Below are 12,483 nucleotides of genomic sequence, written 5' to 3'. Positions count from 1 at the left end.
GTAGATTAAGGCCTCAATCATTAACCTTATATATGACTTGGCTACTCGACATGACAAAACATGTATAGCTTGACAAATAAGAAAATGCCACATTTAATCCACATTGGAAAAATAACGATAAGAAAATTTGTAGCATCTGGTTTTTTTACATGAGGTGCTTACATTAGGGGGTTTCATTGCAAAATATAGTGTATGTAGATGGAGTGGGAATCAAAGGAAATGAACCTGGATCAAGTTTTTGATACCATGTAAAGGTTTTCCATTACACCAAAACTTGTAGGCATTAATAGAAACCAAAACTTGTTGCCATTAATAAACTTCCAAATTAGTAATATCATCTTGCAGGAATAGTTAATCCCATGTTCCCAAGATAACAATTAGTCTATGGGATCAATTACAAGAGGTGTGGTAGTTATTACAATAATTTGTTGATATAATGTCTAAATGGATCAAATTTAATGATAAACCCTATAAACACTGTGTAGCAGTAAGAGTTATCCAGATGGAATACTTCTTGTTTTTATTCTCAAATCTTACAAACAGAGGCTTATCATTTGAAGAGAATCCATGGATGATAGGATTGGTTAGTTATGTTTCTTTGTTTATGAAATTATAGAGCTTGATATTTTATCACTTTCAAGAGTCTTCATCTTCTATCACAGTGTGGGTTAGCCTCCTCAACCTACTTCTAGAGCCTTGGCATGAATGTGTATTTTCTTAGGTGCAAAACTCTGGGTTCTTATCTAATGCCAGCAAAGCTCACAATAGAACGAACCAACCCCTTATATACAAGGGTGTGGATTTTAAGCCAGACTTAACCTTTACCAACTTTAACTCCACTTAAATCTAAAGGACTATTTGTGGGAGAAACATATTTGAATATGAAAACGTCCCTTTGAATTGTAAGATCTTCTCTGAAACAGGGCTTGGAAAATTAGTGTGCAAAGGGATGCTCACCCTTGGAAATCATTAAGAGTGTTTGTACAGGAAGTGTAAGTCACATAATTCTAGGTAGTGTACAAAATCGATTACAACAGTCCTTCCTTTTGGCTAAGTTGCAATAGTTGAAGTGTATTTACCCTTTCAAAATCACCCAAGATTTGCACCTAGTTTCGATTTTCATCCACAACACATTATTGGACATATCACATTTGTCTATTTTTCTACACAATATATTATAATTATGCTTGACAAAAACCTCATACTCTTGGTGAAGCCACAACTTACTACTAGATCTTACTATGTGTACTAATATCCTTGGTACTTACTGTTCCTTTACTTTTTGGAAGGAGTATTTTTTATTTCTTTTCTTGTTTGACTTTTAGTGGAATTAAGTGGTCTTTCCAAGGTTTCATGTTTTTTAATTCATCTTTCCTTTGTGTTTTCATCCTCTCTATGTTTATTACTTCCCATTTTATCTCCTGGTCTTCACTTGGATATTTTCTTTAATTCCCCTCGAATTACTTCAAACTCTTTTATTATGTCATTAGTGCTTAGAGTATGATTGTTTAAAATAGTACATGTCTCAAGTGAATCACACTTGGAAAGCTCTTTCCCATGTCTATATCAATATAAAATTTGGCACATGTAATGAAGGCCTCATCTTTATAAATATTATGACAGAGAAAAAGATACCAATAGACTCCAGGGTTCCTGGTAGCTACCAATAGACTATTAGTTTATATAATCATGAAGACCTTGTTCATATATGATGCCCAACCATCTCAAGTAGTTGCGGAGGATGTTGTATTAAATGCACTAAGAGAACCTGCATTTATAAAAACAATTTATGCTCCTTTTTTTTAATCTGGTAAGAAACATGTGAAGGTTGGGTTTATTTTTAGATTCCTTAGCGCTGTTATTCATGGGAGTCAACAAGCAGCCAACAACCTCCACATTAGCTTAAACAATATCATGTCTTTCATCATGAAGATTGTAGGCTCGGATTTTTTGTCCCAAACCAATACCACTATCCTCATGACCACACAAGTAAACCAACACTCCTCTCCCAACTAGCTCAATCTGTTGCATAGTTAGTGCCAGTTGGTTTTCATAGTCACACCTAGTTGAGCCAAATATATCTCCCATGAGACATTTATAATGAACCCTCACCAATACATCTAGTCCACCACCCATGTTACTCTTAACCATGGAAATATGTTCCATGCCATCAAACTTTGAACAGTAGAAATATGCCTAAAATGGTCCCGACATTGTAGGCAACCTAACAATAGCACTTAGTTCAACCAAGTTTTCATGTTTCTTTCTATACCTAACAAGATCTGCAATAGATATAAGTGGTAAATTATTCTCCTTTGCAAATTTTTGCAACCTTGGTAAGTGATCCACTGAACCATCATCATCAACTACCTCATAAAGCAATGTAGTAGGATTTAATCTTGCTAATGTTGGAAGATCTATAGATGCTTATATATGACCAGATCTCTCTAGGACTCCCCCTTCTTTGTATTTCAAAGGGAAGGTATGACCAGGTCTCCTAAAATCACCAAGTTTAGAATATGGAGATGTGAGGGCCAAAATTATCTTCGCCCTGTCTTTTATTGATACCTCAGTAGTTTTACCCTCTTTTGCATCCACATATATTCTAAATTCAGTAAGAAGCTTCTATTCATTTTCTTTGTCCAGTACCATAAGTGGTATTTCAAGCCTTCTTAGGACTTCTTCCTTTATGGAAGATGATTTTTGCAGTTGATTCGAGCTAGTTATAGTTTCTACTTTAGTGTAAAGTTCTATATTCTTCATTTCTGTATTATCCCTTTCGTTTGATTGTTTTGTAATAGTCATATTTTTTTATGACACTAACATACACATGAGCTGCGATGGAGTTGCAATACGAGTTGGGTTGGAGGTTACTCAACACTTAATTCTTGTTATATTTGGCTTCATTGCAGCACATAGGTGACTTTGTCCCATATTCTTAGTGTCTTTCTTTAAATAATTGTCTAACTTGTGATTATTACCAGTTTCCTCCCAAGGAGCCATATCAAGCATATCAGGTAAAGTTGTAAGGACACTATTAATTTTTCTCGCCAACAAATATTCTGGGTCTCTAACAGAAGCAACAACAATTGATCTCTATTCAAGGTTACTAGATGGACTCTCTATATGTAACATAAGAATAACAAGTTCATACATAGGTAGAATATACACATGCTTCCCATGCCTAACATATTAGCATTCATGAGCCTACACTACATCCCCTAATCTTATTTTAAGATACTATCTAATAACTTTATTCCTTCTGACCTTATTCTCTTCATAAATGTCATTAGCCAGAATAATGAAAATCATATCCTTTCACTTTTTTCTCTTAACAGGGGTGTTATTTCCCTTGAAAAACAACAATTCTTTCATAGGTTCTTCTTGCTGCAGTCGCCCACTATATTCATTACCTGAAAGTACTTCAAGATTAGAAACACATGTCAAACTCAGGAAAGGATTATGTTTAAAAATAATTGCCTTGTTGATTCAAATAAGTTTGGGTCTTAAAAGAGATTCTAGTTGCATATGTGTTTTAAGTAGATCACCTAATGGAAGAGGCTTGTCTTGAAAGTCATCATAAAAGTTTGCCTTTATGATAATGAAATTCTCAAAGGGATATACACCATGGAATAGTTTAGAGGCCATGAGTATTGATTCAAAAATGAGCTTTTGGGGTTCCTTCTACAAACTAAGATTTTTTTTATTCTCCTCTTGAAATTAATTGATTACATATTGTCCACATACATACAACAATTGCTCAGGGCCTTTTCTATGCATGAAGAGAGGAGCTTCAATTTGAATGGGAATAGAAGACAATGTCTAGGTTGCATATGTATTAAGGATTCCTCTATTCTACTGCATCTCATTCCAAAGAAGACCTCCTAGGTTGTGAAGATGATTAGAAACACTTCCATATAAAGCTAAAAATTCAACTGAGATGTCCCTTCACTAGCAATAGGGCCATCTACCATTTCAACTGGGAATAATAGTAATGTTAGATCTAGATCCCTTTTCTTTCTATTTGAATATTTCAAGAGTGGAATGCAATTATTTAGGGTACAATCTCTTTGGAAAACTGAAGGAGATCCGTTGGTTGGTTCATACTTCAAATGATCGCCCTCTTCCACTATAATTTTTCTTTCAACATACATTGAATTTCTATAGTTTTCACAACAACGATGTAATTTGTAAACAATCAGGTCAGATTTGCAAAGGCCACACCAACCTTTGCTAAAAAACACTAAGGAATCCTTCACAGAATAGTGTTGTTTCCTTCATTGTAGACCAGTAAAGGTTTCATTGAATAATGTTGTTGCTGCTAATTTCTTGTTCTCAAGTTTTGAGACACGCTTGACCAAAGTTTTATTTAGACCTTCCTCATTATTTCCACTATGGATGTTTAGCTTAATGACATGGGAGGAATTATTTACCATAGGAATCCCTTTAAAGTGCCCCAGTAAGACAATTTTGTGTGTGGACTATGAGGACTATGTTTCTTTTGTAATCCTTTCAAGGTTTAGGGTGATGCAAGTTACAAAAAAAAATAAAAATAGGGAGGTAGATTTACTATAAGTTCAACTTTGGCATTGGATGTATATCCTAGGAGAATTATGAAATGGATAAATAAATTCCTTTACAGAATAATCCTACCCCCACCCCTCTCCACATATGTTCCCTTAAGAATCTCCGTCAAAGAATCCAATCAAGAGGATCATGTGAGATTCCAGGAAATTTGATCCTTCTCATAATTTTTCTAGTTTGAAGAAATAAATATTCCCTGTAGAGAGAAATAATCTTAGAAGATTGAATAAGAATGAAAATACTCACATTTTGGAATATTACCGTGTTCTTGAGCAACCAAATACCCTAGGCAATAGAAATATGCAGAGTGCAAAATGTTTTATGCTTATCCCCCCCAGTGAAAAAGAAGGACCTCAAAGGAGATATGATCTAAATTCTCCCTAATGCCCAAAACTAGAAGAACTGCATGCCAAATTTTCTTAGGAGTAGAACAACAAATAAAAGATGATAAAAAAATTCATCAAACTATTTTCATAGGAAACAATACTTTGGTAGTGAGGCATCCTTTTTGTAGGTTCTCCTAGGTTAGAACTTTTTCTTGAAGAACAAACAAGGTGAATCATTTTAGGTTGTTGGGAATATTCTGTTTCCAAATAAATTTGTTCCACCAACTAGAATCTTGGACCATTGCAGAATGGGCTATTGCATCATATTAAGCAAGACCAACCATTTCCTTACCTGAGGAGGAATACATCTCCATACTTGGAAGCCCTTTCAGTTACTTAAATAGACCCCATTTATAATTTAGCTCCTTAATGAAAGAGTTCCACTCCTCTGCCAAAGAACCATCCAGTCCCAACTTAGCATAACTCAACCAGTATTTCTTAGACGAAATAGAAAAGACCATTCTTTCACATTATGGAGGGAGAAGAGGCATTTTTCATTTAGGCATTGGATAAGATCATAAGATAATTTGAAGACACAAGAACCATGTATAAAATGGTTATTTCCTTAAGATCACTTTCTTACCATCCCTAACTCTCCAGGAAAACCAATTAAAAAGGAATAGGAGAGACTCAATAAGGGCCTTCCAACAATGGATCCCCTCTTGACAAGATTGTTTTCTTCTCCTCTAAGAACTTCCATCACCAACATTCTTTTTAGATGCTTTTCATTTAAAACTTGGACCCAAAGTCCCACACCAAATAGGCCTCTCCACATAATTTTTAGGGCCAAAGCTTTATCAAACCAATGTAGATTTTTAAAACCCCACCCACCAACACTTTTGGTTTAGACAGCGAGTCCCAATAGGCTAGGTGAATACGTTTCTTACTATTTTACCTTTCCTCCATAGGAAGCTGAATATTTTTTGCCTGAGATTATTTATAATAGAAATAGGGATTTTAGCTATAGACAACCAATAGACAAATTTTTTGTAGTACATATTTTACTAAGACTTCAATGGAGTAAAAAAAATGGATAAATAAGTTCTTACTAGTTTCCTCTCTAGATCTACAAATGAGACATATTCCAGGCCTCATTTCCACTTTAAGAAATTGACTGCAAGTAAGGATTTTACCCATAAGAGTATGCCACATCAATATTTTTGTTTTATCTAGTGCAATTTTCTTCTAAAGATTGGACCAATGCCACTTAACATTTACTTCTAAATTTAAAGCTTATTTATATCCTAACTCTATTGTGAAAACCCATCCAACTTCATTCAAACTCTAGATTATCCCCAATCAGGCTTGATATTTAGCAAACAACCACCCTTGTGACTATGAACTTGTAGACTTTAGTTTGTTGATTTGATTTAACATGAAATAATTTGATCCATGTAGGTGACAAATCAGGGTATCTAACAAAATTATGTATTGACTATAACACATAATAGTATATTTTCCCAAGCTAATTTTGAACCATTCCCAACCGTCTAGGCTAGAAATTTATTTGCAAGAGGGAACACTAATGAAAAATATTAACAATGATTATAACCCCCCTAAAATCATTTTAGCTTCTAGTGGATCCAGTCAATAATTGAACCAAGAGGAATATAATTTTTCACAAGGATTTTTCTAAAGTATTTTAGAGGAAATGAATAGATTTAGCCATTAATGAACACCCAAAGGTAAAATATCCTTCAATCCCCAATCTACCCTAGCATTAGGTTTTGTTATCTTTTGCTAGCCATCCCAATGATACCTCTTAAAGTTTAAGCACCCTTTCTAGAGGAAATTGTTACAATAGTTTCTGATATTTTTTCTACCACACTCTTTGGGATTGAGGAAAGAGTGTTAAAAAATAAGGATAGTTTCTAGAATGTATTTGACCAAAACCAGCCTACCTTTGTGAGAGATGCATTTGTGACACCAAATACTAATCCATTGTTCTAAATGTTTAACAATCCATTTTAAGTTGTTTCGTCTATGAAGCAAACCCATGGCACATTCTCGTTTCTTTAAGGTTATTCAACCTCATCCTTATGCAAAACACCCTCCATTGTTTTCAATGCTTCGAACACTTCCTATAAGAATCGTTGGACCACAACTATCTCCCTTGAAGTTGTAGGTTCCTTCTCACTTAATATGGGTCACATCTCATATTTTTCAGCCAATCACGATAGCCTATCTTCCCATGAGTAGTTTTTTTCCAAGAGGTTTTGATTTCAAAGGAAACACACATCATGTCCACAACTTAGTGAGTTGTCCTATGTAGCTTCCCACATACATCATGTTGACACATGCATATCATTTCAACTTGATGTCAAACTATGTGCCACTTGCTTCATTGCAATACCAGCTAGTTTGTCATATAAGTCATTCTACCATCTAGCAACATCATGTGCTCTGCACAACAACCAGACTGTAGGCATAACTTGTATAATCAACCTCCATATGACCCCCTTGGAACTTCATACACCTAATATTCTCCCCTTTCTCATTACATATATCTATTGCTTCATCATGTATCAAGTGCACTCATCCAGTTAGTCGATAGTTGTTCTGACCATTTGTCTAAGAACATGTTGGTTACTCGATTATGGTCATTCCTTTTCCTACCACACAATTTGTGTTGATGAGCCTTATATAGGTCTGTCACACAATGTATGGGCATAAAACTAATATTGATACACCACATGATATGTTCATCCACAACCCTTTTTTGAGTTTGTTACATGGTGTGTGCACCCAAGCCCTAGTCTCAACTTGTCACATTGTATGTGTGCCCAATATGTCTGACCATCCCCATGAAATCTCCTTGTCATGTCAGATGCCCAAGTCTTACAAACATTCATGTTATAGGGTCCATCTCAACCTTTGTCATGTCTAGCACATTATGCAAGACTACAAACATTCATGCCATGACTCAAGCTCTTATGTTTCCCTTGAAAAGGGCTTCAAAAACGCCATTTTCAAGCATATATTTTGATTTATTTTTTTTAGAAATAAAATAAATGAAAGGAGTATTACCATTTCTATCACGATTATAAATAATAAAAATGAAAATACATTATACCCATTCTCATTAAACAATGTGAAGTATTTAACAATATATTAAGCCATGTGATGTGAACAACTATACTCTTAGGCCTCCTATCTCAACCAAATTAGAGTGGACCATGAAAAAGTCACATGTTTGAAATTGATGCCACATTGTTGAACACTAACAACTCTACAAAATAAGGATTTTTTTAAGATTTCATAACATGGATATTCCTTTCCTCTTCATTGTTAAGTAATTGAAATATCTCAAAACTTCCACGAATTTGTTAGTTCCATGAAGATGTACCAATATTACTACCTATTCTTTTATTTATGCGAAGGTGGAATGAACTTCATTGTTGATGCCTCATTAATTGATGACAATTTCTCCAAATTCAGGTAGTCATTGTTGCTAAACAAATATTTCCAAAACTTGCTTGAAAATGTTCTAATTATTTCTCGACAAGTCCATTTCTGAAATTTAGGAAGCCCATGATGAAGATGTTGGTTTCTCTCATGATGAAGATGATGACAAAGACCAAAGACAATTCCAATTGTCCATTCAATTTCGATCCAAACTGATTTAGTTGATGAGCAGCCCAATCTAGCCATTGGTATGAAGCCTGCAATGTAAGTTGATGGAAAATACTACTTATAACTATATAAACAACCATTAGAAAATTGGTTTATTTATTGATATTTCACTATGACTTTAGATGCAAGCACCTGGACCCCTACATATTTATTATCCCAACTAAATTCATTCATGTCCTATGTTTCCCACTAAGTGGCCCTGCATTGTCAATCATCTAGTTCAAGTAGTATTGGCCTTTTGTTGCTTCATGAAGCCATGCTTCTGCCCATAATAGTTCATCGTGCATAAGGCAGACCACAATATCCAAACCCAAGTCAGAGATTTATCTCTTCATGCACGTAATTTGTGCTAACTCGCTTTGAGTTGAAAATAACTTACATAATATCCAATAATTGACCCATAATATTCTCTGAATTGTTTAGTATTTCTATCATACTTGAGCATTTTTATGGTTGAAAATAGACTCATTCATCATATATTGTATTGTTGATTTATTTTGCAGCCTTCGTAGGGTTGGACAATTTGCATTTTAGGGCTTTTATATGCCCTTTTAATTTCAGAATTTGCATGTTAATTAAAATATAGTGTAATTTTTCTTTCCATCCCTATTTTTCATTGGGATTCAAGTTCAAGAGATAATTTATTTGTTGTTGTAATAATTTGTGTTCTAAAATATACTATCTTAATTGAAATTTTCGCAACACCCATAACTTTTTCTTCATTTTTAGTGTTTGTGGTTTACTCTTTGACTTATTCTAACTTGACAAACATCCTGAAATGGTCTTAGAATGTTTATATGCTAAAATTTGTGAAATCCCCTCACAAACCTTTTTATTTCTTACATTGAATGTTAAGTTTAAGTTGTAGTAATAAGTAGTTAGTATAGAAGGTCCTAGACTTGATTTTGTCTTGCCTAAGGATTCCTTGAGGCTACAAGGGAATCCTCCCTTGTGTTGGATTTATATTTCACTAACAAGAGGAACTGGTTACTTATGTGACAGTGGTAATATTCACATGTTACATTTTCTTAACCCCTTGTGAAATTCTTTGCACTAAGACGAAATATTTTTTCATAAAAATTCCATTGCAGATATTTCTTCATGGTTGAACGGAACATTAAGTCCTTGCAAAATCTGTCTGTAGCTGAGAATTTTGATTTTTTTGTAAGTTTACTATTTCTAACATCTCAGTATACCAAGCACTGAGCCTCCTCTTGTAAGATCAATTGGCTTGTCATTCTGAAGCTGGAGGAGTGGATCAGGATGAGTTCCCTTATTGCTTACGATTTATCATCTATCCATTAAAATGCATAGTGGTCATTTCCCTAAGAATATACTTTCTTGATGTCTGACACCAATCCCTAGAGAAGGAAAGATAAGGATCTGACATACTTCCTTCCATATATTGTCCAACAGGAAGAGTTGCAGAATATTTAGAAATGACAATACAAAAACCCATTCAATAGGTCAATTCCATCTACATTTTTTGTTATGGAGCTATCTGGCATGTTAAAAAAAATATTCTCCAGTATTTGATGGTCACACCATTTTGTATACACGAATATTGATGCTCATCCTTGCCACAAGCTTGCAGGCCTCTTCTTGTCTTGACATATGAACTTTGATATTGATTTTCTATCTTGTACATTAAACTTTGAATAAATCATAATTAGAGCTCATGTTATAGGGATAATAAGTCATGTTCCTTCCATTTGTAACTAGTTTTCTGGCTTATAGGAAAGAATATGCATTTATTGAGTGATCTACCTTCTAGTTTAGTCCTCTTAGCACATGGTAGAAATCTATGAAATCAAGCCTTTTTTTCCTATCGTTTGATTCTTGAGATTATTTTTGCATGATTAAGAACCACTAGACTAGGTAAATTTGGCATGCATCTCATAATAAGAGAAGAATCTACCATGATCATCAGTTGATCAATTATTTTATGCCTCCCTAGAACCCAACCATAGCTGTTTCTATTCCCCCAAAGGGTCAAGCACATTCTCCCCACACACCAGCCAGTGGATTTCCCTTTGAGTCTATTGAGAAATAGTACTTTTTTCTGAGATCTGTCATTTTTTGGATTCATCCTCATCCATTCAAATTTTCCACATATCCACTGATCAAGGTTTCTCTAGGATACATTTTGCTTGTGCCATCCCTCTTAGCAATAGATATTTGATCCAACTATTTTCCTTATGCTCTAGTATTTGGATATTCTTCCTCTTCATTCTATTAGCTTGTATTGTTTCCATTAACATCCCTAAACTTTGGCTACTACTTTTTTGACATATTGTTTTCTTTATGAATGATAATAATGCTTCTATCCAACCACATTTCAGACATATGAATTTAGGCATGGCCGATGAGGTGTGTTTTAGAATTTGGTTTGTTAACAAATTTTTGTTCGTATTTTTTGTGAAATGAAGTGAACATCTATGCTCATGTTCAAGGCAGAGCTAGCCAGGAAAACAATTAATGTGGCCATTCCAATGAAAGGTATTGTTATTGTTGTTAGTGTGTTTTTTTAACTAGTGACACTCATGCCTCAACTATAACCCCATGCTTCGCACTTACTGTGTTGTGTGGGAGTCCACAATGACAATTTGTGTAAGCTGGGGAATTCCTTAAGTTTTTCCTCTTATTACAAGTGAATAGGTAGTTAAAGATTATTGAATTGCCTCTGATGTCATGGAAAGGGTGGTGTACACTATACTTACAACAATATTTTCTCATTTATCTTGAGACAACCATTTGTGAAAGATGTAATAATATTTTTTCATAAGATAATGGATTGACTTCTTAAAGCTTTAGAATCATGGGATTTGGCAATGTTTATATAGCCATTGGTTATACGACACTTTTGCTTGTTATGAATATGCTTGTCAATGCTTATTGTGTTGGTTGTTTTGTAAATATGAAACTACTACCATGCTATGATTTCCTCATCTAGAATCCAATGCATCCAAATGGATTTATGGGTGTTATTGTCACTTCCCATAAAGATTGTTTCCCACATATGGATAAATTCTAGAGCCCACCATGTGGCACAAATGATTATCTCCTTGTAATTATGTTGGAAGATGATAAAGTGAGCATTTTATTCTTAAAAACATCGTATTATGATGTAGTTTCTTTGCAATTTTCTTCTTCTGAAATTGATGTGCTAATCTTTTACACAAATTTTCATGTATGCTTTTTGAAATTTCTACCATCATATCAATTTCATGAATAAAGGATTTCTTATTGTTATTAAATAGATGACTGTGAAAGAACTACTTCCAAATTCAACTATGAAGGATTTGCTAGAAAAAATAGCTTATGGTAGTTCAATTTTTACATTATATGGTTTGCCAATGCAAGAGGAGTTGAGGCATTTGAGCCATAGACTTTGGAAATGTTTCTAGTAGGGATTCCTATGGTTTTTAATGTTGTGATTATTTCACCTCATGGTTATTTTGGGCAAGAAAATGTTTTAGGAATGCTAGACAAAACACTAGTGGACAGGTAAAATCCACAAAATGTATCCCTACATTTGAATCTTGGGGAGAAACATATGATTGGTATCATTTAAATGATCCATATCCCTTGAAGCCCAAAAATCTATTTTCTTTTGATTAGCTTTATCTATAACCTCGAAACAAACCCTATTATAAGCTGAAGGACCATTATGTCCTCTTGAGTCTTGAAAAAATATGATCGAATGAAACTAAGTGAGGACCAGATCCAGGTTTACCATGTCAGAACCTAGCTTCATTAGGAAGACGATCTTGGTTTCAAGATATCAATTATACAAACTAGGACCACTCATACTTATCGTTGCCAACTCTCTTTCATCATCAAGAAAACATACTGAGGACCTGTGACCTATGGAGGCACA

General features: G+C 34.3%; 1 pseudogene; it reads right to left on the bottom strand.

Moving 5' to 3' along the window:
- Nucleotides 1-390: 390 nt before the first annotated feature.
- Nucleotides 391-2,763, bottom strand: LOC149194474 (bifunctional riboflavin biosynthesis protein RIBA 1, chloroplastic pseudogene; annotated as a pseudogene).
- Between the last annotated feature and the right edge of the window lie 9,720 nt (nucleotides 2,764-12,483).

Source organism: Pinus tabuliformis, chromosome 2_2, assembly GCF_031772625.1.
Source record: "Pinus tabuliformis cultivar Carrire ecotype Pingquan chromosome 2_2, CPIR1, whole genome shotgun sequence".
NCBI classification, from domain to species: domain Eukaryota; kingdom Viridiplantae; phylum Streptophyta; class Pinopsida; order Pinales; family Pinaceae; genus Pinus; species Pinus tabuliformis.
The sequence above is the reverse complement of the archived record's forward strand: the minus strand, read 5'-3'. Positions and strand labels throughout refer to the sequence as shown.